This window comes from Mytilus californianus, unplaced genomic scaffold, assembly GCF_021869535.1.
Source record: "Mytilus californianus isolate M0D057914Y unplaced genomic scaffold, xbMytCali1.0.p SCAF_6, whole genome shotgun sequence".
Classification (NCBI taxonomy): domain Eukaryota; kingdom Metazoa; phylum Mollusca; class Bivalvia; order Mytilida; family Mytilidae; genus Mytilus; species Mytilus californianus.
This window is the reverse complement of record NW_026262712.1, coordinates 113233086-113258946: the sequence shown is the minus strand read 5'-3', so window position 1 is coordinate 113258946 and position 25861 is coordinate 113233086. Positions and strand designations below refer to the sequence as shown.

Sequence of the window (25861 nt, the reverse complement as noted above, 5' to 3'; positions counted from 1 at the left end):
GGTTGGGCGCATACAAACATGTTAAACCCCGCCACATTCTTTATCTTCAGCAGTTGTCGTTGGTTCATGTATGTCACATTTTTTTTTTCGTAAAAAATGTTTACTTATAAATTAGACCGTTGGTTTTCTCGATTAAATTGATTCACATGATTTTCATGTCGGAGCCTTTTATAGCCGACTATACGGTATGCGTTTTTCTGTCAAAGGCCGTACGGTTGCCTATAATAGCTTATATACATCCACTCCATTTGAACTCTGGTGGATGGTTGTCTCATTGGCATTCATACAACATCTACTTACTTTTTTTATTAAGAGTAACTCCAAACCCAGACAAGGTGAATACAAGTGAAAACATACAAATGATAAATCAGTATAGTTTTATTATATCATACCCAATCATAAAATGTTTGGTACATCGTTATAGTGTCTTTATATATTTGTTCTAATGATTGCTGACATTCCACAACGACGACATACGGGTCTTAGGTTGATCACGTTCCACTGGATTTGTAAACAACCATGTGATCACCACTTGTAATATTATTCCTTTTTATTTTTACTTTTTGATTTTTTATTCGCTTTATCAGAGGAAATGTCTTCCTTGTTTTTGTGACTTGATATTTAGGTCATGGATATCTTACAATACAACAAATATACTAGTATTCTAAAAATTTGGTTGGATGTACATAACTAGATTCAAAGAGTATGTACAAGTAGTATTCAAATTAGATTGGTTAGACAGGTAATAGTGCGAACAAAAATCTTCCTGATCCAGACTAACTTCTAGAAATGCATATTAACAAGCAACAGAAAATTGCAATTAACATGCATTACTATTACTATAAATAACTGACAAGCATGTGTATAGAGGTTTATAATCTGACTTTTAAAGAATTAGGAAGTAAAGATTTATAAAGACTTAATATTTAATCAAACACTGCATGTCAGTTTAAACACCAATGAAGGTCTCTTCCTTGTTCCCAAGACCACTCAATTTTACTTCTATAATAATGGACTTTCCATAATGGTAAGTTATCTTCATATTAACTTTTATAACTAATTAATTTTGTTCCCTCAAAAATAAATAAAAATACCTAAAGTTGCAAAAGATATGCATCAGGATTATGGACTGATAATTTTTGTAATGGTAGTTTAGACTTGGGACGATCAATAGCTTGACAAAATATTGTTAAAACAAACATTTGTTTATTTTTGACGTCTGTGTGTTGGCCACTAGATATTTATTTATTATGTTGTTGTTAGATTGCTGTCTCATTGGCATGTACCACACAACTTCTTTTATTAATATTGTAATAAGGTTTTATTGTTGTCTTGCTTAAATATATTGAACAGTTTTGTGCCTGTGCGAAAATCGAAGAATTTGAGTTTCCAGAAAAAGCAATCAATTAAGAAACTAAGTTTAAAGGATTTTTTAAGGGGGGGAGGCAACTTTTACTTTGTATAACAGTAGCAGTAATTGTAGCAATATGTATTACGTTGTTACAATGATCATTATATAATAGTATAATGATTTTAACTTAAATGCATGTGTCCAGTTTCTAAATGTTTTTCTACATTTTGAAGTAAAACAAAATTTAGTCCAATCAATATCGTTGCATGCATGTAATTGAGAGAGAGGCGAGAGATACCAAAAGAAGATTCAAACCCATAAGTCGTAGACATGTCAGACTGACAATGCCATGGCTTAAAACCGAAAAAACGACGAAAAGACAAACAACAGTGTACAAAGTACTGTTGATCATGTGTGCATGTCTTGTTTTAAATGATGCAAGTATGATCATTTTTTAAGATAAAAGTGTTGGCTAATTTATGGAAATTAAGTGCGCTAAAAGGTCGTTCAAGTCCTTTGATATTTAAATATATTGGTAACATAACCACAAAAACAAAAACAAAAACAAAAACATATAATTATCAAAATAATTCACAAAAAAAAGGGTATTTTCAAAGATATGACTGAATAGTTTATGTTATTTTCTTTTAAATATCAAGTGATAAATAAATTGAATTTCCAGAATTTTTTGCAACATATCAATGTGTAAGAAAAAAAGTATCTTGCAAACTTTACCAAAACATGAAATTATTCTATTGTATCGGAAAATTATAAGATCAATAGAAGTATACAATCAAATGAAAAATACAGAATTAGTTTTACAAGATTAAATTGTACGAGTAAAAATTTGTTTAAGTCATAAACTAGTACGATCAATTTTAATCGAGCACAATAATAGTAATATCATGTATTTGGGGAAGACAGACATCGGTTTAAAAATTAATTCACAAATATATGTTACCTTAACAAACTTTACTTTTTCAGCTGTCAAACGATGATAGCAAATACACGTTTACATTTTGTTTTATTATCGCAATGTAATATTGCGGAAACATTGACATTCTAATGTAATATTGTAGGAACATGGACATTTTAATGTAATATTGTAGTTGACCTTAGATGGAATTGGCTATTATTATTTTTTTTGGGGGGAGGGGGGGGGGGGGGGTCCTGTTGGGTAAAATAGCTTATAATCCTTGGCTTTCAAATATTTGGCTTTGGGGTTGCTGATGTAGTGGATCCAGAGGGGCGATTCGGACGCATTAGGTTTGTGGCGTGTTGTTTTCATTTTTTAACACTCTAACGTAATATTGTAGGAACATTGACATTCTAACGTAATATTGTAAGAACATTGATATTCTAACGTTATATTGTAAGAACATTGACATTCTAACGTAATATTGTAAGAACATTGACATTCTACCGTAATAATTTAATTTTGGATGTAACGCGTCTTCTGATTGGCTGACGTTGTTTGTTTATCAGCTCATAGACATAATTTTGTCATGTGACCGTGACGTCATCAACGTTTTTTCATGGTTTACTCCGGTTTAAAATGGAATTTAGAATTAAATTATAAGAAATGACTGTAATATTTTTTCTGTCTATTCGAAATAACATAAAAAATGTGGTGCACACTTTAAAATAACCCGCTACGCGGGTTATTCAGTGTGCACCACATTTTTGATGTTATTTCTTCATAGACAGAAAAAATATTACAGTCATTCCTTAAATATTGTAATAACATTGACATTCTAACGTTATATTGTAGGAACACTGATATTCTAACGTAATATTGTAAGAACATTGACATCCTAACGTTATATTGTAGGAACATTGATATTCTAACGTAATATTGTAAGAACATTGACATTCTAACGTAATATTGTAAGAACATGGACATTCTAACGTTATATTGTAAGAACATTGATATTCTAACGTTATATTGTAATAATTTAATTTTGGATGTAACGCATCTTTTGATTGGCTGACGTTGTTTTGTTTATCAGCTCATAGACATAATTTTGTCATGTGACCGTGACGTCATCAACGTTTTTTCATGGTTTACTGCGGTTAAAAATGGAATTTAGAATTAAATTATAAGAAATGACTGTAATATTTTTTCTGTCTATTCGAAATAACATAAAAAATGTGGTGCACACTTTAAAATAACCCGCTACGCGGGTTATTCAGTGTGCACCACATTTTTGATGTTATTTCCTCATAGACAGAAAAAATATTACAGTCATTCCTTAAAGAACATTGACATTCTAACGTAATATTGTAAGAACATTGACATTCTAACGTAATATTGTAAGAACATTGACATTCTAACGTTATATTGTAGGAACATTGATATTCTAACGTAATATTGTAAGAAAATTGACATTCTAACGTAATATTGTTGGAACACTGACATTCTAATGTTATATTGTAAGAGCATTGACATTCTAACGTAATATTGTAGGAACATTGATATTCTAACGTAATATTGTAGGAACATTGACATTCTAACGTAATATTGTTGGAACACTGACATTCTAATGTTATATTGTAAGAGCATTGACATTGTAATGTCATATAGTAGAAGCATTGATATTCCAATGTAATAGTGCTTGAGCATTGACATTTTAATGTAATATTGTAGAAGCATTGATATTCCAATGTAATAGTGCTTGAGCATTGACATTGTAATGTTATATTGTAGAAGCATTGATATTCCAATTGTAATAGTGCTTGAGCATTGACATTGTAATGTAATATTGTAGAAGCATTGATATTCCAATTGTAATAGTGCTTGAGCATTGACATTGTAATGTAATATTGTAGAAGCATTGATATTCCAATTGTAATAGTGCTTGAGCATTGACATTGTAATGTAATATTGTAGAAGCATTGATATTCCAATTGTTATAGTGCTTGAGCATTGACATTGTAATGTAATATTGTATAAGCATTGCTATTCCAATTGTAATAGTGCTTGAGCATTGACATTGTAATGTAATATTGTAGAAGCATTGATATACCAATGTAATAGTGCTTGAGCATTGACATTGTAATGTAATACTGTAGAAGCATTGATATTTCAATGTAATAGTGCTTGAGCATTGACATTTTAATGTAATATTGCAGAAGCATTGATATTCCAATGTAACAGTGCTGGAGCATTGACATTACAATGTAATAGTGCTGGATCATTCACATTATAACGTAATATCGTGGGAACATTGACACAGTTGAACAAGGAATTCACTGTAATTAAAGATGCAATTCAAGAAACTCCTCTGGATAGCCCGCGGTAAATGTAAAATCCGCACCTCAAATACCTACAATAGAGAATGGAAATGGGGAATGTGTCAAAGAGACAACCCGACCAAAGAGCAGAAAACAGCCCAAGGCCACCAATGGGTCTTCAACACACCGAGAAATTGATAGCAAAGTCTAAATGACAATTTCTAGTAACGTTATTATGTTAATTTAACAAATAGCTTGGCAAACTATTGAAACCTTACAGACTGGTTTTAAGACTGACTTGATACTAAACAAATCATTGACAATCATACCACATCTGGTTTATATATATATATATTTAGAAAACATTAATGCAGGGAAGGGTAAGCAGATTCTGCTTTACATGTGGCGCCCGTCTAGTGGTTTACTGAGGACAGGCGACTGATTCAAAGTGATGGCGAAAGCTAACGATGGCCTTTTGGACCAGGTGAGCTAAAAGGTAAATGAAATGAAAATAATCCTCAGTATTTGGCTTCAAGTAGATATTACACTGTAAAATAAGGATTTACGTAATTCGCAGATTGATTAAATGATCATTGTTTGCTTAACGTCAAGTGGCAAACAGTTCATGTTCTTTTTAGGACGAGAACACATTAAAAAAAAAGATCAAATATGCACCAAATATATAAAGTGTTATTTTCTGTAAAGTAAAACAAGTGGGAGGCGGACATTCCGGCTATTTTCTGTAAGGTAGAACAAGTGGGAGGCGGACATTCCGACTATTTTCAGTAAGGTAGAACAAGTGGGAGGCGGACATTCTGACTATTTTTTGTAAGGTAGAACAAAGTGGGATGCGGACATTCCGACTATTTTCTGTAAGGTAGAACAAGTGGGAGGCGGACATTCCGACTATTTTCTGTAAGGTAGAACAAAGTGGGATGCGGACATTCCGACTATTTTCTGTAATGTAGAACAAGTGGGAGGCGGACATTCTGACTATTTTCTGTAAGGTAGAACAAGTGGGATGCGGACATTCCGACTATTTTCTGTAAGGTAGAACAAGTGGGAGGCGGACATTCCGACTATTTTCTGTAAGGTAGAACAAGTGGGAGGCGGACATTCCGACTATTTTCTGTAAGGTAGAACAAAGTGGGATGCGGACATTCCGACTATTTTTTGTAAGGTAGAACAAGTGGGAGGCGGACATTCCGACTATTTTCTGTAAGGTAGAACAAGTGGGAGGCGGACATTCCGATTATTTTCTGTAAGGTAGAACAAGTGGGAGGCGGACATTCCGACTATTTTCTGTAAGGTAGAACAAGTGGGATGTGGACACTCCGACTATTTTCTGTAAGGTAGAACAAAGTGGGATGCGGACATTCCAACTATTTTTGTAAGGTAGAACAAGTGGGAGGCGGACATTCTGACTATTTTCTTTAAGGTAGAACAAGTGGGATGCGGACATTCCGACTATTTTCTGTAAGGTAGAACAAGTGGGAGGCGGACATTCCGACTATTTTCTGTAAGGTAGAACAAGTGGGATGCGGACATTCCGACTATTTTCTGTAAGGTAGAACAAGTGGGATGCGAACATTCCGACTATTTTCTGTAAGGTAGAACAAGTGGGATGCGGACGCGGACATTCCGACTATTTTCTGTAAGGTAGAACAAGTGGGATGCGGACATTCCGACTATTTTCTGTAAGGTAGAACAAGTGGGAGGCGGACATTCCGACTATTTTCTGTAAGGTAGAACAAGTGGGATGCGGACATTCCGACTAGTTTCTGTAATTTAGAACAAGTGGGAGGCGGACATTCCGACTTTTTTCTGTAAGGTAGAACAAGTGGGATGCGGACATTGAAAGGTAGAACAAGTGGGAGGCGGACATTCCGACTAATGCTGGAGTATATTGTTAAGGAAACGAATCCTGCCTTCCAACAGGCAAAATAATCATTTCAATAGTTGTTATAATGATCATTGAACGTGCAGGAGAGTATGACATTCTCCCTACATGAGACGTCGAATAAAACGCCCAAATTCCGACCGGGACGTGGCTGCGTATATATATAGTCCGCACAGCAAAATTGACGTCTGTCTTCGATAGAACTGCATAGTTAGAAAATGAAATTTAAATCGACCCCCATAACTTTTAAACATTCTCTTTTCCTGCCTTTCTAACAAATAAATTTAACTGTTGCTTTACAAACAGGGACATGACAATATCGCACGAGTCCCCTTTCTGAAACCATTCACATTAATATCTTTCTGAAAGGAGTCCCTTTTCTGAAACCATTCACATTAATATCTTTCTGAAACGAGTCCCCTTTCTGAAACCATTCACATTAATATCTATCTGAAACGAGTCCCCTTTCTGAAACCATTCACATTAATATCTTTCTGAAACGATCCCCTTTCTGAAACCATTCACATTAATATCTTTCTGAAGCATAGCATTTTTTCGTAAAATTGCATCACAAAGTTTGTTCGAAAAAAAAATGTGGAAATGAACATTGCAATAATTTCCGAACTTATGTCGGATGTGGATATATGGACTATCAAAAAAAAGTTAAATTACAAAAATACTGAAATCCTAGGAAAATTCAAAACGGAAAGTCCCTAATCAAATGGCAAAATCAAAAGCACAAACACATCAAACGAATGGACAACAACTGTCATATTCCTGACTTGGTACAGGCATTTTCGTATGTAGAAAATGGTGGATTGAACCTAGTTTTATAGCGCCAAACCTCTCACTTGTATGACAGTCGCATCAAATTCCATTATATTGACAACGATGCGAGAATAAAACAAACAGACATAATAGGTAAAAATGTCAAAATAGGGGTACAGCAGTCAACACCGTGTCACAATCTTAATCACAACAAAAACAAACAAATATTTAACAAAGAAGCACAAAAAAAAGCGGACAATATCCAATAAAAAATACATACAACAAATCGTGGTCTCCATATCAATAATTTTTGAAGGTCAAAATCTAAAAATACACTTTATATTGAACAATAATCTAAAAGTGAAATTTATTGCATTTTTATATTTGAACAATTTACGGGGACTGATATGCGAAACAACACGTCTATCTGTGTTTACTTTCCGATAGGAATATTTCTATATCCTTGACAACACTTTATTTAAAATGAATAATAAGAAAAATGAAATTCATTTTGATGATTTTTCGATTTCTTTACACCAGAATCATTCACAGCCAAAAACTGCGGCAGCCAAATGATAAATGAATATAATGAGATATATATGAATCTAAAGTAGTGCTATCAAACATGTAAAATGTATGTCAAAGGTCAACTTCCTTTCAAATCAGTAGAATGGTTAACCTTAATATGTTCATGTACATGTATGGTCACTGTCTTGACATGTATAAGGCCAAATAAATGGATCATGCTTATAGTAATCTGTCTCCTGCAATTGTTTTTAATATGTCTTTATACATGCACTGATGCACACTACAATTGTTTTTAATATGTCTTTATACATGCACTGATGCACAATACAATTGTTATCGACAGACATCTAACCATGCTTAAAGCTGTAGGAATATATATATAGATCATGTTTACCATTGTAAGGATACCTGGTTTTAGTCCGGTTTTTAGTGGGTCTGTCGTACTTGCTCTTGAGCTATATTAAAGAGAGGCGAAAGATACCACGGGTAACGTGTCATAGTCTAAGTGTTTTTATTACAGACTCCAGTTGAATGGGCTGATATTTCTAAGATGTTTGTTTGTTTGTGAATTTGTTTTCCTCAAACTTTGAGTTGACTATATATATAAAGTGCGGATAGAATAAACTAGGGATTTGTAAATAGTGCCATGTCCAAAATAAAAATACCATCAATTTTTCCAAATCGTAAATGGTCAACGTTAATTTGGCCATTACTTTTATATATTCCTATAAATAAGAGTTTATGAGTATCCAGATGGCTTTGCAGTTACCTTTTCGACAATTCAACCATTAATCAAATAATGTGAAATGATATCCGAACAAAAACATGATTTAAAGTCAACACTTAACTACTTTTAAATATAACTCCTGACATGTCCAATATAGATAAAACGAATTTATGTTATTGAATAAATGGTAATTGAACGTTATTCAATATATGTGAATCTCGACCTTTATCAGCAAAATTTAATGGTCACATATATTGACAAGTTTAAATGTTTTTTTTTTCTATTTTTTATTTTAGAAAACACTCCAATTATTCTTGACATATTATGTAGAAACGTGTTTATTGACTGTATGTTAAATTCTACGTGTCTTTCGTTTACCTTTTTGGCCCAAGTTGGTGTTATGTCATTGTGTATATCAAACATCTTTCTTTGCTGATATAATTAAATGCTTCTTTTTGTAATTTTATTGTGGTGTTAAAACGTTGACCGAAACACATATTGTATGATGCGCAAAGGCGCTTCATATTAAAGATGTGCGCACGATCAACGCTTTTACAACCATCATTTAATTTAAATTACAAAAAGAAGCATTTAGATCTTATAATTACATGTATATGCTACAAATACGAAATTACGAGTTATATCAAGATTTTCCATTGCTTTCCTGTGCATTTTAGTGACGTTGTCATGGGGAGCACGTGCAGTCATGAATGTTGAATTCAATTGAGAAAATACAATTTGATTTGGAATACCTCGCGATTGCATTCAGCCAATCAATATACAATATATGTACATTGTCGGAAAATATCAAATTTATTTGTATGAGCTTTAGAAACAGGACGAAAAGTGAGGCTCGCCGAGCTTTTCTCCTGTTTCGCAGCGAGTACAAATAAATTTTATATTTTCCGACAATGTACATATATTGTTTTTATCCTGAAATTTACACCCAACACTTGAAACTTTAGTTGTTAAAATCTAGATCAATGTCTCTAATTTTTCAAAGAAATCGACATAGTTTAAACGCGGACCGCGAAGAGGACGCCAAAATGAACTGGTACGCAAAAAGAAATATCCACATTACCGCTTGCCCAACATGGAAGAGGAGTAACAGGAGACTTTATATGTACAAGTACATGTACAAGTACAAATAAAGCAAAAATTTATTTGTGTACCTGTTATTTGTACAATAGTTGGCTGATTGCAGGATAAAAAAAATTCTTATGAAACATACATGTAATGTAATAATTTAGTTATGCAAATGCTTTATAATATTTTCGCTTGGTTTTATTTTGATTTTTTTTTACAATTCAGAATTCTAACCTAATCTACCCCAGATCAAATCAAAATATAAACGCATGCATGAATTTATTTTTAATTTCTTTATTTGGAATATCGAACTTTTCTTTTGTTGTCTTGAAAATCATTTCGTACTTTATTCAGGCTGTCCTTATAGATAATTAATTGTTCTGAGTGTAGTCTTGTCCTGCTTTTAAAAATTCTGGGTGACTGTCCAGTCCGGTTTTTTTATTAATTCTGTGCTTACGTATCCGTTCATCAAAAGTTCTGGGTGTTATCCGGTTCTGTTAGTATAAGTTCTTTGTTTTACCCTGTCCTGTTTAAAGTTTCTGGGTGTTATCCGGTTCCGTTTGAAGTTAGCAATACGCATCAAAGACGCCTGGCGTATAAGTTGGTACGCCAGACGCGCGTTTCATCTACATTAGACTCATCATGCAGTGACCTTCGAATTAAAATATTTACAAAGCCAAATCATATATCAAGATAATGAAGAGTATTACTAAACGAAAATTCCGAAAAGTTGTGTTAAATACGGTCCAGGCAAACTAAACCTTTATGTTTGAATATATAAAGTTGTCTATTTAATAATTAAGATTTTAATATGTAATGGTTTTGATTTCCTTGTTTCGGTTTAATACTTTTTTCCATACTCTATTCAAACACACAAGTGTTTTTGATGTCGTTCTTAATTACATTTTGTTACTTAAAATTTTGCATCCCTACAATTTTGGGATTTTGTAAAAATATTTATTTCAAACAAAAGCTTAGCTAAACGTATTTAATATGTAAGAACACTTTTAATCATCGGGACGTGGTTTGAATAATGGTCGAACATAGATGCTTCAAAACCAGATGGTAGAAAATTAACACCTACTACTTGAAATATTAACACTGGCGTTTTTAAATTAACACATGAACGCGTTAATTGTTACTGTTTTTTACAGTGTGAAGGACAACGCCCTAATATTAGGATAACAAGAAGAAATGCTCGGCAACTCCTTGATGCACCTTTGGCTACCGTAGAAGGCGAAACAGATATTTCAAAGGGTTGAAAAGTAATATATTGTCCTCCCTTCTCTGTTATTGTTATACTACTAGTAGCACTTCGTAACTCTGTGGGAGAGGTAGGCAGGAAGAAATATTTTCACGAGTACCATGACCATTTTTTGAATTAAATTAATATATGTACAAGTGATAATTCTATGTTAAAATATTTAATTTCATATACATAAAACTGTCACTATATTGTCAGATTACTGATTTACCTGTAATTAAATTTATTGCACCTGTAGGTCTACATGTAACGGTATCACAAGCACTATAATATGCCATGTAAATTATGTAATGTTTTGTTTTCTGTTGTTAAAATCTGGGAAAATGACCATTTCATTACGGGTTGTAAAATTGTCAAGAATCCATCATAGATGCTTCCGTGTTTACTAGATGACAATTGTAGATGTTGGCTGAATACCGGAAGATTAAAAATAATGTTAAATTCGTTAATAGATTAGCATTGATAACATCAGTTTGGTTTGCTATTTTTAACCCATGCTTCATATTATACACCAAGACTCAAGACTTGAACGAAAACACTTTTTATTTCAATTAGTTAATTTCATTCACTAATTCAACGTTTTATTGAACAGAAAATCTCTGCTTTACTGGGCATCGATGCAAGTTTGTTTTCGTGAATTTGAGTTAACAATCTGAACAGATAAAGATTGTAAAATTCAAGTTCTATATACAGACAAAAAACCACAAAGCCAACTGGGTTCTACATAGATCTAACTAGTTTCATATTGATACTGAACCATGCATTCTAATTTTTATTGACTAAAAACAGATTTAATTGACCATGAAATAAAAAGTGTAAAATAATTAATATTTATGAAATAATTGATAGAATAAAGACAAATACAAAATAGTACTTTTGCTGCTGAATCTTTAGTTGTGTTGTGATTTGTTTTAAGTCTGTTTGTCTGTTTAACTGCCAGTCTGTCCTTTTTTTTGGCAAGGTATACTATCTGTTTTCTGTTGTTTTTAATTGCCTCTTTGATGTGCTGTGTTTTTGTTGTAGCTTTGTTTCCATAAAAAGGTACAATTATAACGCTTCCGTTATTTTTTAGAGCTGATTTTTATATATGTACATTTTACTTTAGCTTCTGTAAATGTGTTTGCGGGACAATGTATAAATAAAAAAATAAGAAGATGGGGTATAATTGCCAATGAGACAACTCTCCACAAGAGACCAAATGACATAGAAATTAACCAATATAGGTCACCGTAACTTGTTTTCTAGTCAAATTAATAATAATAATAATAATAATAATAATAATAATAATAGTGACAGCACTTATAAGATAGTATCATGTACCAGGTTGTATACTGGAGAGAGAGATAGAAAAATATGTAATTTTCTGAAAACTAAAAACAACTTGACAGTGAAAGTGGTCTCTTGACATGTCTCAGTGTATTTGATTGTACGGAAAACTTACTTATAAATAACCATTGATCCGTTTAAATGCATGTTTACCTCTTTCCCCAGTGATCAATAACGATTATGTGCCTCTCGTACTATCTTACTTGCATTTAAGACCAGTCCTTCATCATGAGTAACACAGTAGTATGAAGAACGGAAGGAAACGTATATATACTGCCCATCATTTTACAAAACGGAATGTCGTTTTCTAAAAAAACAAATAGATAATACCTAGAAAGATTATGACCATAAAACGTTTCCAAAAAAGTTCAATAGGTTACTTAGTTAATATATTTACAAATGATTAGCTTTGGATCTATCAACTGTAATATGTTTTCCTCAATGAAATAATACTCTCTTCTTTTGGTACGACTCCGCTCCTCCCACAAAAAATCCAGTTGTTACATTTACTTTAGTAGTACAATGTGTGGATACTAAATGCCTACATCTATCTCGTTAAATGACGTATTTGTATATTTTGTTCACTCCATGGTATGACATATAACCACAAATTAAAAAGAATAAATAAAAAGGAATAACATTCAAAGTATCATTAGGTATTGAAGATTTAAAAGACTATTAAAAGTACACAAAACACTGTACAAGCATATGTTATCTCAATTTTGAGGATTTCACCGTAGTTTTAACGTCAAACAACAACACATTGATCAAAACAACTAGCGGGATGTATAAAAAAAATACGAGAAGGTACTTGGAATCTTCATGCATAAGTAAGCAGAACCTGCACCAGCTGTTGCAGATCATTTCTAAATAAATAATCAATAATTCACTTACAAGTAGGTTTTTACTTATGTACAATGTAAAGAAAATGTGACACTTATTGTTTGTAGTTACTACTAAATTTTACTGAAATCTACATGTTAGTGTAATCTTTGAAATCTGCATATAAATGTAGTCTGAAATCTGCATATAAATGTAGTCTGAAATCTGTATATAAATTTAGTCTGAAATCTGCATAGAAATGTAGTCTGAAATCAGTATATAAATGTAGTCTGAAATCTGCATATAAATGTAGTCTGAAATCTGCATATAAATGTAGTTTGAAATCTGTGTATAAAAAGTAAAATAACAAAAATACCGAACTCCGGGGAAAATTCAAAACGGAAAGTCCCTAATCAAATGGCAAAATCAAAAGCTCAAACACATCAAACGAATGAATAACAACTGTCATATTAATCTGAAATCTGCATATAAATGTAGTCTGAAATCTGCATATAAATGTAGTCTGAAATCTGCATGTAAATGTAATCTGAAATTAGATATAAATGTAGTCTGAAATCTAAATGTAAATAAACTCATCATAGATACCAGACTTGTGTACCCCAGACTCGCGTTTCGTATACAAAAGACTCACCAGTGACGATCAAATAAAAAAAGTTAAAAAGTTTGTCTTTGAATATCTTGAATATATTTGAAATCTGCATATAAATATAGTCTGAAATCTGTATATAAATGTAGTCTAAAATCTGCATAGAAATGTAGTCTTAAATATGCATATAAATATAGTATGAAATCTGCATAGAAATTTAGTCTGAAATCTGCATAGAAATGTAGTCTGAAATCTGTATATAAATGTAGTCTGAAATCTGCATAGAAATGTAGTCTGAAATCTGCATATAAATGTAGTCTGAAATCTGTGTATAAAAAGTAAAATAACAAAAATACAGAACTCCGAGGAATATTCAAAACGGAAAGTCCCTAATCAAATTGCAAAATCAAAAGCTCAAACACATCAAACGAATGGATAACAACTGTCATATTCATCTGAAATCTGCATATAAATGTAGTCTGAAATCTGCATATAAATGTAGTCTGAAATCTGCATATAAATGTAATCTGAAATTAGATATAAATGTCGTCTGAAATCTACATCTTAATGTAGTCTGAAATCTAAATGTAAATAAACTCATCATAGATACCAGACTTGTGTACCCAGACTCGCTTTTCGTATACAAAAGACTCACCAGTGACGCTCAAATAAAAAAAGTTAAAAAGTTTGTCTTTGAATAAGTTGAAGAGAAACCGACTGAAAACCATGGCGGGAAAAGATGAACGACGAAAATACATATGACTACATATATAACTATAATACAGAGCAACACAAAACCCACCAAAAAGCAAAATTGATCTCATGTACTCCGGAAAGGTGAGAAGATCCTGCTGCACGTTTAGGTCTTTTATAATTCAAATGTATGCATGTACATGTAAATTTAGTTTTCGAAACCTGGATGTAAATGCAGTCTTTGAAATGATTGCACAATAACTTGCAAAGATTGATTGATTGATTGATTAATTGATTGTTAGTTTTTTAACGCCACTTTTAAGCGCCACATTTGGGCTTTTTCGTGGCGGCCAGTTTTTATTGGTGGAGGAAGCCGGAGTGCCCGGAGAAAACCACCGACCTTGGATAGGAAAACTGACAATCCTAGTCAATTAAGATTGGAGTCGAGTGCACCCGCACGAGCGGGGTTCGAACTCACAACCTCAGTGTTGGTGTTGACTGGCTAGTGATTACAGTAGTAGAACTACTTAGACCACTTGGCCACCGAGCGACCCCCCTCCCCCCCAAATTGCACTTGTAAAATGTGTAAACTGGTTCAATTCGGACAAGATTTTTGTATTTTGCAAACTGCTTGAATAAGTCATGTAGTATATATTGCAAAACACAATCTGATCAATAAGCAAAGATTTTAAGTTAAGATGACATACATGTGGCATACATTCAGTTAGATATAGGTTGAATCTATATCTCAGGGGTCAGGGGTGCCAACTAGCATGTAATTCAATAAGTGAATTTTATATTTAGTTTTTTCCTCAACATATTAAATATTTATATATTTAAGCAGACCACACTATTGACATAATTATTTCTGCATTCTTCACAAAACAACTTTTAAACCATTTTGTATCAAACACGTTACATAATTTCTGATAGTGATGTATACTTCACACAAGGTCAATAAATGTACTTTGATAGGCCAGACTATCACTTTTCTATATTTAATCGTGTACTTGTTTTCATTTGAGACGAGATACATGTATTTTGATGATCAAAGTCTACTAAAAGTATTTGATGTTACAAGTGATTCTGTGTGGTTTTCGTACTCTGTGAACTGAACTTTTACCCGATTTTTTCAGTATCCACGAAATCCATTGACTTTCTTGATCTATTAATTCATATATTGCCTCCGGAGTGAATAATGAAATTGCATATCAGTAAAAGCTAGAATAACAAAAACAAAAGCGAGTTCTGGGTAACTATTATATCACCAGGTTTCATAAACGCTTTCAGTTTTTCAGAACCTTGAACACACAACCCATTTAAAATCAAAACAATAGTAGATGCATTTACAATAAAAATGCAGTCTTCATATACTGGGGCGTATGACATTTGCGCCGATTTTTAAAATTTTCATTCTTTCATTTGCGCCGATTTCATTTTTCATTTGCGCCGATTTTATATTTGCTCCTAATTGCATTTACAGTTTAACACAGGTGAGTAAATATTTGTACCTGTACTATACCTTGAATGTATATTGGTAAAATCTGGTTATAAACGATGTTCGCTTATGTTTAAGTTAAGAAAATCCAGGCCGTTACGTATGTTAAAATGCGAACTCTAGAAATGCACACACCAGTACGTTAGCCAGAGAAAGAAAAGATGGACTTTGTTATTGACAATTACGACAAATATAGAGACGAAATCACAAGAAAGGAATATATTAGATGTGTTGCCTATAAATGCTCGGCAAGAACAGATTTATGATTTAATGTATTTGAACATAGTGCTTTTTAAATTGACTTATCCTGCTCAAAATCCTACTTCCACCTCCCCGTGGTGAGCAGAGGACAACAGTTATATGCATGTTATGATTGACAATTCATAACATTTGTACAACTGGCGAACGGAAGAGGTCTATAATGATAAATGAATTATAACATTCACCTGTAATTTACCTGTAAAAAAATCGGCGCAAATGAAAAAAAAATCGGCGCAAATGAAAGAAAAAATCGGCGCAAATGAAATGCAGATCGGCGCAAATGCAAAACGCCGATATACTGATGGGAATTTGTTAATAAGCCCCTCCCTGATTGGTCCTTTAAATCTTCAGGTTAGACTATTGTTAAATTTCATACATTGTTTTATCACTCTCAGGTGAAAGAAGGATTAATTACTTTCAGAGTTTAGCCTATAAGGTTTTTTACTAACATTCTAAATTATAACAGTAATAGCTCCATGTGAATTTGTTTCACTTTCTCTGCCCTAACTGTTGCCTTTGTTTAAATTATTGATTTCTGATCAAACGATAGTCGCTGTGCATTCTGCTGAATGGCGGCCATCTAAAAGTAAACGTACACGTTCGATTTTCTCGGGTACAAATATTGACATATTCTGTATTCACAATTGCATTAAATGTAAACTCTTCTTTCCTTTAATACTAAACCGAAGTGTTACCTCTGAAATAGAGATATTCTTATATTATTACAAGGATTTTTTCTGTCCAGCATCAAGACCCATGGTAAAAGGGCACCTTGGATGCATAAATACGCAGCCACGTCCGGTCATATTGGGAACGTTGAGTTTTATTTTCCTCTCGTCCTGAATATGCATGACTGCAATATTTGTCTCTGAATTGTTGGCTTATTCATAAAATGAAAAACGGTTTTAAAGTTTATAGATCATTTATAGCAAATTAAATCTTTCATAATATATTTATACTGTTTACAAAAACTCTCAGATACATTCTATATAGTTTAAGATAATCTTTGTATAAGATGTGGTATGCTTGCCAATGAGACATCTCTCCACCAGAGACCAAATGAGACAGAATTTAACTACTATACGTTACCGTTCGGCCTTCAACAATGAGCAAAAACCATACCGCATATGACCGTTTCTCTTCGACTTATGAGTTTTCATTCTCCTTTTGGTATCTCCGCCTCTATTTTTCTCTATACATCTATGCATCTTTGTCTTCCAAGGTGTTGGCACTAAGAACGTCTAACAACACTTTGTCTAGGAAACCTATTATAATGCAACAGGATCGATGTGTTCTTTTCACTTCAGAAACCAGAAAAAAATCTACTAAGGTACAAAACACGGGATCATTGCACATACACTCCATTCGTTACGATAGTCCAGTCACAGACATTACCCCATGTACATTTGTAATTTGCTTTGAGAGCACAGAAAGAAGTCACTTTTCATCTGTATTTACCAATTTCAATTAAAACATGTAACTATATTGGTTAATAATAACTGCTCTATATTGTATTGGATTATAATTTAAGATTATTTTTTTTTCGTCTGTTCAAAATAAAAAAAAAATTCTATCAAGTAATAAACCAAAAAATATGTTTAAAAGTTTTGTAAAATGTTCAGTGACATTTTGTGTCTTTGTAATTAAGTAAATAGTACAGGGCTGATATGCATAAAACCACTTAAGTTAAGATATCCAATCGTAGTACTAAAATATCGTAGGACTTGTAGAAAGATCTGTCCGTTCTTTAGTAGTTTATCAGCCCAGATCCTCATATCAACAACTATATAAAACATATGTATTGATTGATTTATTGTTTTTTGATTAACGTCCAATGGTAATTGTTCCATGCATATTCAGGACGCAAACATATTTACAATAAAACCATTAGGTAGGTCCTTTAAATAAGCTCGACTACGATGAAGGGTGGGAGTTTGACAGCCATTGGAAAATGAGAGTTACCCTATGTTGGATAGGGGCAAACATTTAGCCTTGCAACAGGTCACCTACGGAATCCTTAACGATTTCTTGGAAGGGTTCTTTCACATGTAGAGGTCGAGGATGGGACTGCGTATTCATACATCCCACATAGCAAAACGTACCTCTCTATTTATTGCATTGTTTTAACGGCCGTAGGGGAGAAGTCCAGGGATGACAATATTTATATACCCCATTCGTCAGGGGGAAATAAAAATATCAAATGTCTTTGAAGCTTCTAAAAAGGACTATAGGCCAATTTGACATAAACACAAAACACTAAATTGACTTTGTGTTTAGATAAGATGGATGTAACATTAACATGTTTATCTTGGATTTAATAAATATAAAAGATAATATTACAAAGTGTAGGCCAAATTCGTATATCACTGTTGACATATCAAATCCTCAGTGTATGTCCTATGTTTATATCTATGCTCGGATTTTGTTTTATAATTTTAACTAAATTTTTCAGTGTTGTTCGTTCTTACTCTCAATGGTAGATTGATCTTTCCCCCAAGGTGACTGGGGTATACAGAAATGGTCATTTTGGTCTTCTTCCAAATGTACAATACTTACCGAAGTGGTGCGTCATTTTTGGTGTATTAATTCGCAGCCATGTTCGGTCAGAATGGTGACGTTAAACCCGAAGCCTCGTTTAGAGAGAGTGGCATGCTCTTTGCACGATAAGAACCTGTGCAATAATTCTTTGATGGGCCCATGGGTGGCATGTTGCTATATACAATATTTCTTTCCCTATCCCAAATGCCCCTTTTTCCAGTGGCAGTCTATATTTCTCGCTCTTTATCCTGGTCGACCCCTGGCGTGCAAAACCTACCTACTACATGTATTGATAATTTGTTTTCGTCCTAAACATGTACGAAATGTTCAATTGATCTTTTTTATTCTTAGTACATTTTGATCTTTATTCATTCAGATCTTTTCATTTTTCATTCTTTTTTCAGTAGAGGCCAGACTATAAGAAATTAAAATTTTTCTATTACATCTGATCATATTTCATAATAATCATATTATTTTGCAAGAATGTTTATAAAAGTAAAGTAAGTTAATAAGTTTTAAAAAAGTAAGCTAGTAATAAAGTAGTAATATTCCGTAGACTGTGATTTCATCGTTTAGGACTAAAGTACCCCGCGTATTGACGTACGTTTTAGTCAAACATCAATTACACGATATATTTTTACAAGTACAAAATGTACCGAATTTGTACAGTCAGGTCTTAATTAAACAAAAGATATTATTTGATAATGCAATACCATATTTTGTGATGAAAGATCTGGCTGGTTCGACATTTTAGAATAGACATACATAGTGGGGGTTCAAAAGAAAGTCTTGTCAGGAGATTTTTATAATCAGAGAAAATAATCTGTTTGATTGAAAGCATGGTTTACAATTCAATTCCAATTTCAATCCACAAAAACAATAATTTCCATACAATGGTGGATAATTTAAAAAAAAAATGAAATCAAGAATTTAGAATCTGTTCGTTTGTTAATTGTTAAGAGTTAAAAAATAAAAAGGTCACTACAAAGACTTTTATTTCAGTATAAGATCTAGGTTCATTTTGTTATGACACATGAAGTTGACTTGATATTGACATTTTAGGACATTTTGAAAAGATTTCTTTCACTTCGTGTCAGATATTTTGAATTAAAAGAAACAATGCGCTCTGTCATTATCTTTTTAAATCTTGTTAATTTAAAAATTGATCAATTAAAAAGTAAATTTTCCAGTATTGCCATAATATTGACGTGATTATTAGATGTCGTGATAAGCGTGTTATATGTAAGATGACATGATGGTACATTAGCCTACAGGTTTATTCTTATGATACACAACTACATTTGTACATGTAAAGTATGCAATGTTATCTTCAGTCTGCTGTTCTTGGGTGAAAATAAACAAATATGAAATAATGTTTTGCACAAAGCATGAAACTTTAATTTGGATTATACAGGTTAGAGCAATGGCCGATCTCTTCCTTTTGTTTAGGTATTTTGGTTTTGATGTCTCCTACCTATTTATGTATTAAACTTTGAAACCCGACACCTTGAGTGTCGACCTCATTCCACATTTATAAAGTTCCAAGATTCAATATTTTATTATTGGCTCTTTATTAGTTTCACAAATATGTTGTATATGAAACACTTATTTCTCCTCCATAAATATTGTTGCAGGTTTTGTCAATTAACGTAGCAGAATATTAAACAAACAAGTCTTCAAAACTACATATAAACTAAAGACTGAACAACACAAACTCCACCAAAATCCAGGGTAGATTTCATGTGCACCCGAAGGATAACAAGTGACAACCGTCTTTTTCGCTCATAGTAAGTACATGATCATACTTCATCTTTAAATAGATCTGGAAGCAAAAGGCATTTTAAAATAACATGAAATTCATCTCTTTGTGTCCTCTCGTGAACATTCACTTTTCGTTCTCGTTTTTACCTTCTGGTTTTTATTTTGAGGAGAGCTACCCCTTACTTCCTTGCAAAAATACATCTATATTTAAATGACAAATTATTGTTCAACCAATTCTATACAATTATCATATTGAAATAATTGGTATGTCCTTATATTTACTTCCTCTCCTGTACACTGAATTAAATCGGTATTAACTGGTTTACATGAACACATTTTTTTCATGTCTTAGAGTTATTTTATATTTATGCATACCATTGTACATTTAATGTCGGCAATTTTCTTAACGAATTTGTGTTATTGGTTTGGATGCCTTAAAAAATCGTTTTGTTTTTAGAAAAATTTTATTTTCTTGAAATGATTTATTGAAGAGGACAATACCTGAATCATTGTATTGTTCATCTGGTCCGCTGTATGAAACAATTTAAAACTTCCATCACAAAACTTGATAACCTGGGAAAGAAGTGCAAACTAACCCGAATTTACATCACTTCAGGCTCCAGTCTATAAGAGTAAACTGAATTTGGTGAAATTAAAATGTTATTTAAAAAATTTTCTCACAAAATCAAAATATCAATTGTCCTTTGAATATCGGTCGATCAAGTTTAATTCTGGGTTCAGTTCATAAAAAGCTTGCTCCAAAACTACACACCGAAAACAGAGCAATAAAAGACATTTTGTACACAATTTTTTTTATATTTTGGAATAAGGGAATACTATATATATGCATTTAGAATTAAAACGTAGAGTTTCCAAGGTCACACCTTATTAAATTATTAGGTAAAATAACAGTCCTTGATTATACAGATTCAATAAGTAGGTAGTTATAACACCGGAACAGGGTTTGTAGTTGTTTATTATTGCGTATTGGTAATACATTGGTGGTTATAAATAAGTTAATGCGTTTTTATAATCATAATTAGTCTAAAGTGCGTACTTACAAGTTTGACAGTCACAATGAGATATGAGATAAGATTCGTTGCATGATGTACTTGATAAAGAAAATATTATCATCTATTTTTTTTATATTTAAAGCAAACCAGAGACGGATTTAGGGAAGGGGGCTATATGCAGCTACATGAATGGTTACTGCAAAGACGTTTTACCAGTCCCACTAGCTCTTGACGTTGCCTTTTGTCCCTCCAACCTTTCAAAATTCTGGATCTGCAACTGCAAACGTAATAGTCGCCGACATAAATCAAAATTTGCAGAAAATCTTCAATAGAAACTAAAATATATTGATAGCAACTTGATGATTGAGAAGCTTTGGTCATACAGCTTTAAAAATTTCTGCGTGTTAATTCATCCCTGGCTTTCAAATGGGATCAAATGTTTTCCCTGGGATCAAATGTTAATGTTTCAACGTTGAACTTCCTGAATAATGGTTAATCCAGAAAAGTGCTTCGGACGTATGAAATGTATAAAGTGTTATTTATTGCATGAAAGTCCGAAATTATAAAAGTGTTTGAACTCAGCAATGTGGTGGACATTTGCGTCATTCACAAGCATATCACATCTCTTTATATCAATGTTGTTTTCTCAACTTGAAGATGTGAACATACACGTAGTTGTTCGTTGTACAGCATGTCTTGTTTTGTCTTCCATTTCTCCGGTTGCTGATTTGGTATTTTGTCTTATGATTTTGCAAGTCCTGTTGACCTCCTTGTAAGTCCAGTTGGCCTCCTTGTAAGACATGAGAACTAGAATAACAGTAATTATAAAAAATATTGTATTATATATAAAGTTATAACATTGTGTATCAATAACAACATATTGTTTTGGCTGATTTGTATGTTCTTTCTTGTTTTTGAGCTCTAAAACGTTTAATAATTGGACTTTTCAAATATTTGGCCACAAGCGTACCTAATGAAGGTGCAGTAACACGAGTTGTGCGCAAGGAACTATTTGTTTTATATAGCTACAAATGTGGAATAAAATGGTAGAGCCTATATTTTTTCACGCACAAGAGTCAAAATCTATTAATTATTCAGCGCTTTAGTTTGCTTTTGAAAGCAAAATTGTAAATGTTACAAGTTTTCTTAAAATTTTCCTTTGAGGGACATTTCCGAGTAACCAAAATGTATTAAGTTGCATTCCAAGGACAATGTATATTTTTACTTCCCATCATTTTTGGTTTTAGTTAAGGATGTCCATTTTATGCATTTTAGGATAGATTTGCATAAATCTTTCTAAATTGCAGTATTGAGCCATCTTGATGTATTTAGTCTGAGGTCAACTGTTTAAAAATGCACCGAAATGTTGTTAAACCTTTAAATTACACATTTAAATATATGATTCTGTGAGTTTTAGAAAAATATTGAAGGGATTTTGATAAATGGCCCTGCTGTGAAAAAATTCAGGGGAAAATCTGGCCTACCAAAGGGGATTCTTTGCTAAAGTCAAATATTCTCATATTAAGCAGGAGCATCTTCATTGATGTTTCTATATTTGGTGACAACCGGAAATAACCGGATTATCGTCCTTGTCATGTTTCCTGTATCTTATTTACACATTAAACCTAAACCTACTCAACTAGAAGTGGTCAGGAACTATATTATCGGAAAGTGGGATCATTTACATTAAGTGTTCTAAGTATATTTAATGTACTATAGCGTGCACATTTCATCTGGGGAATTTACCTTATCTATTTTCAAGCATCATATGTAGATGTTCAGTGGGTTTTAAATATGGCAGCAAGTGCCAATGCTCAAGATGGCCAACACCCATTTCAGGAAAATTCACTTAATGGAAAATGTCAACAACAAAAAATGCTACTCACCCCCATTATAAAGCGGATATATTACTAGTAGTAATAATATAACACCAATTAAGCTAAAAACAAATAACACAAATGAGAAAAAAATAATGATAATGTTAAAAAAAGGATTCGCAAATATTAAACAGGAAATCAGTTGTACATCATAACAAACTTAAGATCAGAGAAAGTTTTGTAAAAAAAAAGAATCATAACTTTAAGAACAGGTCCATGCTCAAGATGCTACACTCATCACATTGTATCAGTTATAAAGTGTATCATTTTAGTATCGGTTTCTTGTAATCTTGTATGTTTACTACTGGTTCGATTGCACTGCTGGTGGGCTGTAAGTGCATAGGTGCATCACTAACACAATGGGTTGATGCCACTGGACTGTAAAAACCCGAGAGATTGTGTACCGGAATGCTATTAAATAAATATTGATACTGGAGAAAGTTTAGTAACCAAATGTAAAGTCATCTTCCCGAAACACAGGTGTTCAAAAAAACATTAAAACGAATTTTGTTGTGTTACTTGTGTTTGGTTTAACCAACAATGAAGATATTAAAATGCTAGTCATGCATGGTTAAGATGCATCAAATTAATGTCGGTATCTTGGATTTCCTTTTATGCTTAATAATTCAGTCTAGATAATAAAATGAATCAAATGTTAATGCATTTTCTGAATTGTTTTCTTTCTTTTGATTCAGTGCAGTAATCTCAACTTAAAAATGAAGAAAACGACGACTGTATAACGTTTACATAAAAGAATAAAAACGCTGACGTTTGAATAAGATATGTTACTAGTTACATTTTAGACAATACTAAAACCAAGTACTAACATTGATGAGGGGCCTGATGGGGGGGGGGGGGGGTCTCATCACGAGTTGATTTTTTTGTCAATCACGATTCACAGAAAATAAATTTCCATGATCACGGATCACGAAAATATAAAAAAAAAATCTGTAGAAAAACGGATCACGATAGCGAAAATGCGCCGATCACGAAAAACGAAAATAACCCATCAGGCCCCTCATTGATGATACTCTATAAGAATATTTGAACAGATACATTTTGTCATATCTGAATTTGAATTGTAGAGGGTATGGTGTTTTAATCGTATAAAACAGGCAGGCGGAAGATGCCAAGGGTCACCCGAAAATCATAAGTCGAGAGAAACTGATGACAACACCATGACAAACAAACGAAAGACGAAAAGACAAAACACGTTCACAAAACACTACATAGGAAACTAAAGACTGAGCAAGACGAGTCCCACCAAAAACAGTGTGTTTTCACATAAGATAACTGCTAACAAAACCAAACAGTTTCGTTTCAGCATGATACATTTGCTTCATATATTTCTTTAACATGAGTTAAAGTGTTTCTGTTTGAACATGTTTATAAATCTACTAGTATTTTAGAAACATATTAAAAGCGTCTTTCACCTTGTACCACATCTTTGTTGAGTTATTCAATGTTGCAATCTGTTCAATTATTGATATTATCGTCATTTAAATGTTCAATCCCATAGTGGGTCCGTTATTGGAAATACACAATCTTTTTCTGCTTTTATTTTATCCATGAGCACAAATAAAAAACCTCCAGTCTCCTGGAGACTAAAAGTAACACGCGACTATGAAGATTATCGATTTTAACCTATTTTTAATATAGTAGTTCGTTTCTTATATCTAGGTACATATATAGATTAAAAGGTACAAGTGATATGTGAACTGAACATGTAAATTAATCGTGATATATACTATTTTACCTTTACAAAACCGACGACCTGCCCCATAGGTACATGTAATTAGTACATACAACGTCTTTACGGTGATTTGTCACTTTGATGGATTAAATGATTCAAAAACGTGTGAAAACATAAACAGTTACAAAACGCCGCTTCAAATGAAAGTGTTATGAAAGTTTTGAAGATACATAGTTACAAGCCATCACTTCAGATACAAAGGCCGATTTTACTGGCCGTGTCATGAAGGTTTCAAAGGAGAAATAGTATGAAACCACCGCTTCCAGTTACAAAAGGCTACTTTTACTGGCCGTGTCATTAGGGTTTCAAAGGAGAAATCATGAGTTAGATACCACCACTTCCAGTTACAAAAGGCCACCTTACTGATAATTTCATGAAGATTTCAAAGTAGAAAAAGTTAGAAACCACCGCTTCCAGTTACAAAAGGCCACTCTTACTGATCATGTCATGAAGTTTTCAAAGAAGAACTAGTTAGACACCACAGCTTCCGGTTACAAAACACCATTTATTATAGTTTCAAAGCAAAACATTTATGTAATAAACAGCAACAAACTGACGCTTCAACTGATGTGAATATATAAAAACCGCTATAAAATAAAGTCACTACCGCCACTTTACTGGACAGCGATACCACTTCAAGTGGCCGCTTATTTATTGTTTAGTGTAATTTATACAGGAGAGATTTTCCTTAGACGATTTTCATCTATATAGATTCTTTTAATAAACTGTTATCACAGAGATATGTCTCGCCTTTTTGTAATTTTGATAATGCAAATGTTGAAATTAAAATAGCAATACTTTAACATGTAAGTTATGCAAATATTCAAAGTCGATGAACCATGACTGAAGGTACA

General features: G+C 32.7%; 1 protein-coding gene across 1 annotated transcript in view; it reads left to right on the top strand.

Annotated features, from left to right (window-relative positions):
- Nucleotides 1-937: 937 nt before the first annotated feature.
- Nucleotides 938-25861, top strand: part of LOC127704505 (ETS-related transcription factor Elf-3-like) — a 44239-nt gene continuing 19315 nt past the window's right edge. The window contains exons 1-2 of the mRNA XM_052208597.1: nucleotides 938-1027; nucleotides 20238-20390. The gene's annotated coding sequence lies outside the window, so the exon portion shown is untranslated. The remainder of the gene's footprint in view (nucleotides 1028-20237; nucleotides 20391-25861) is intronic.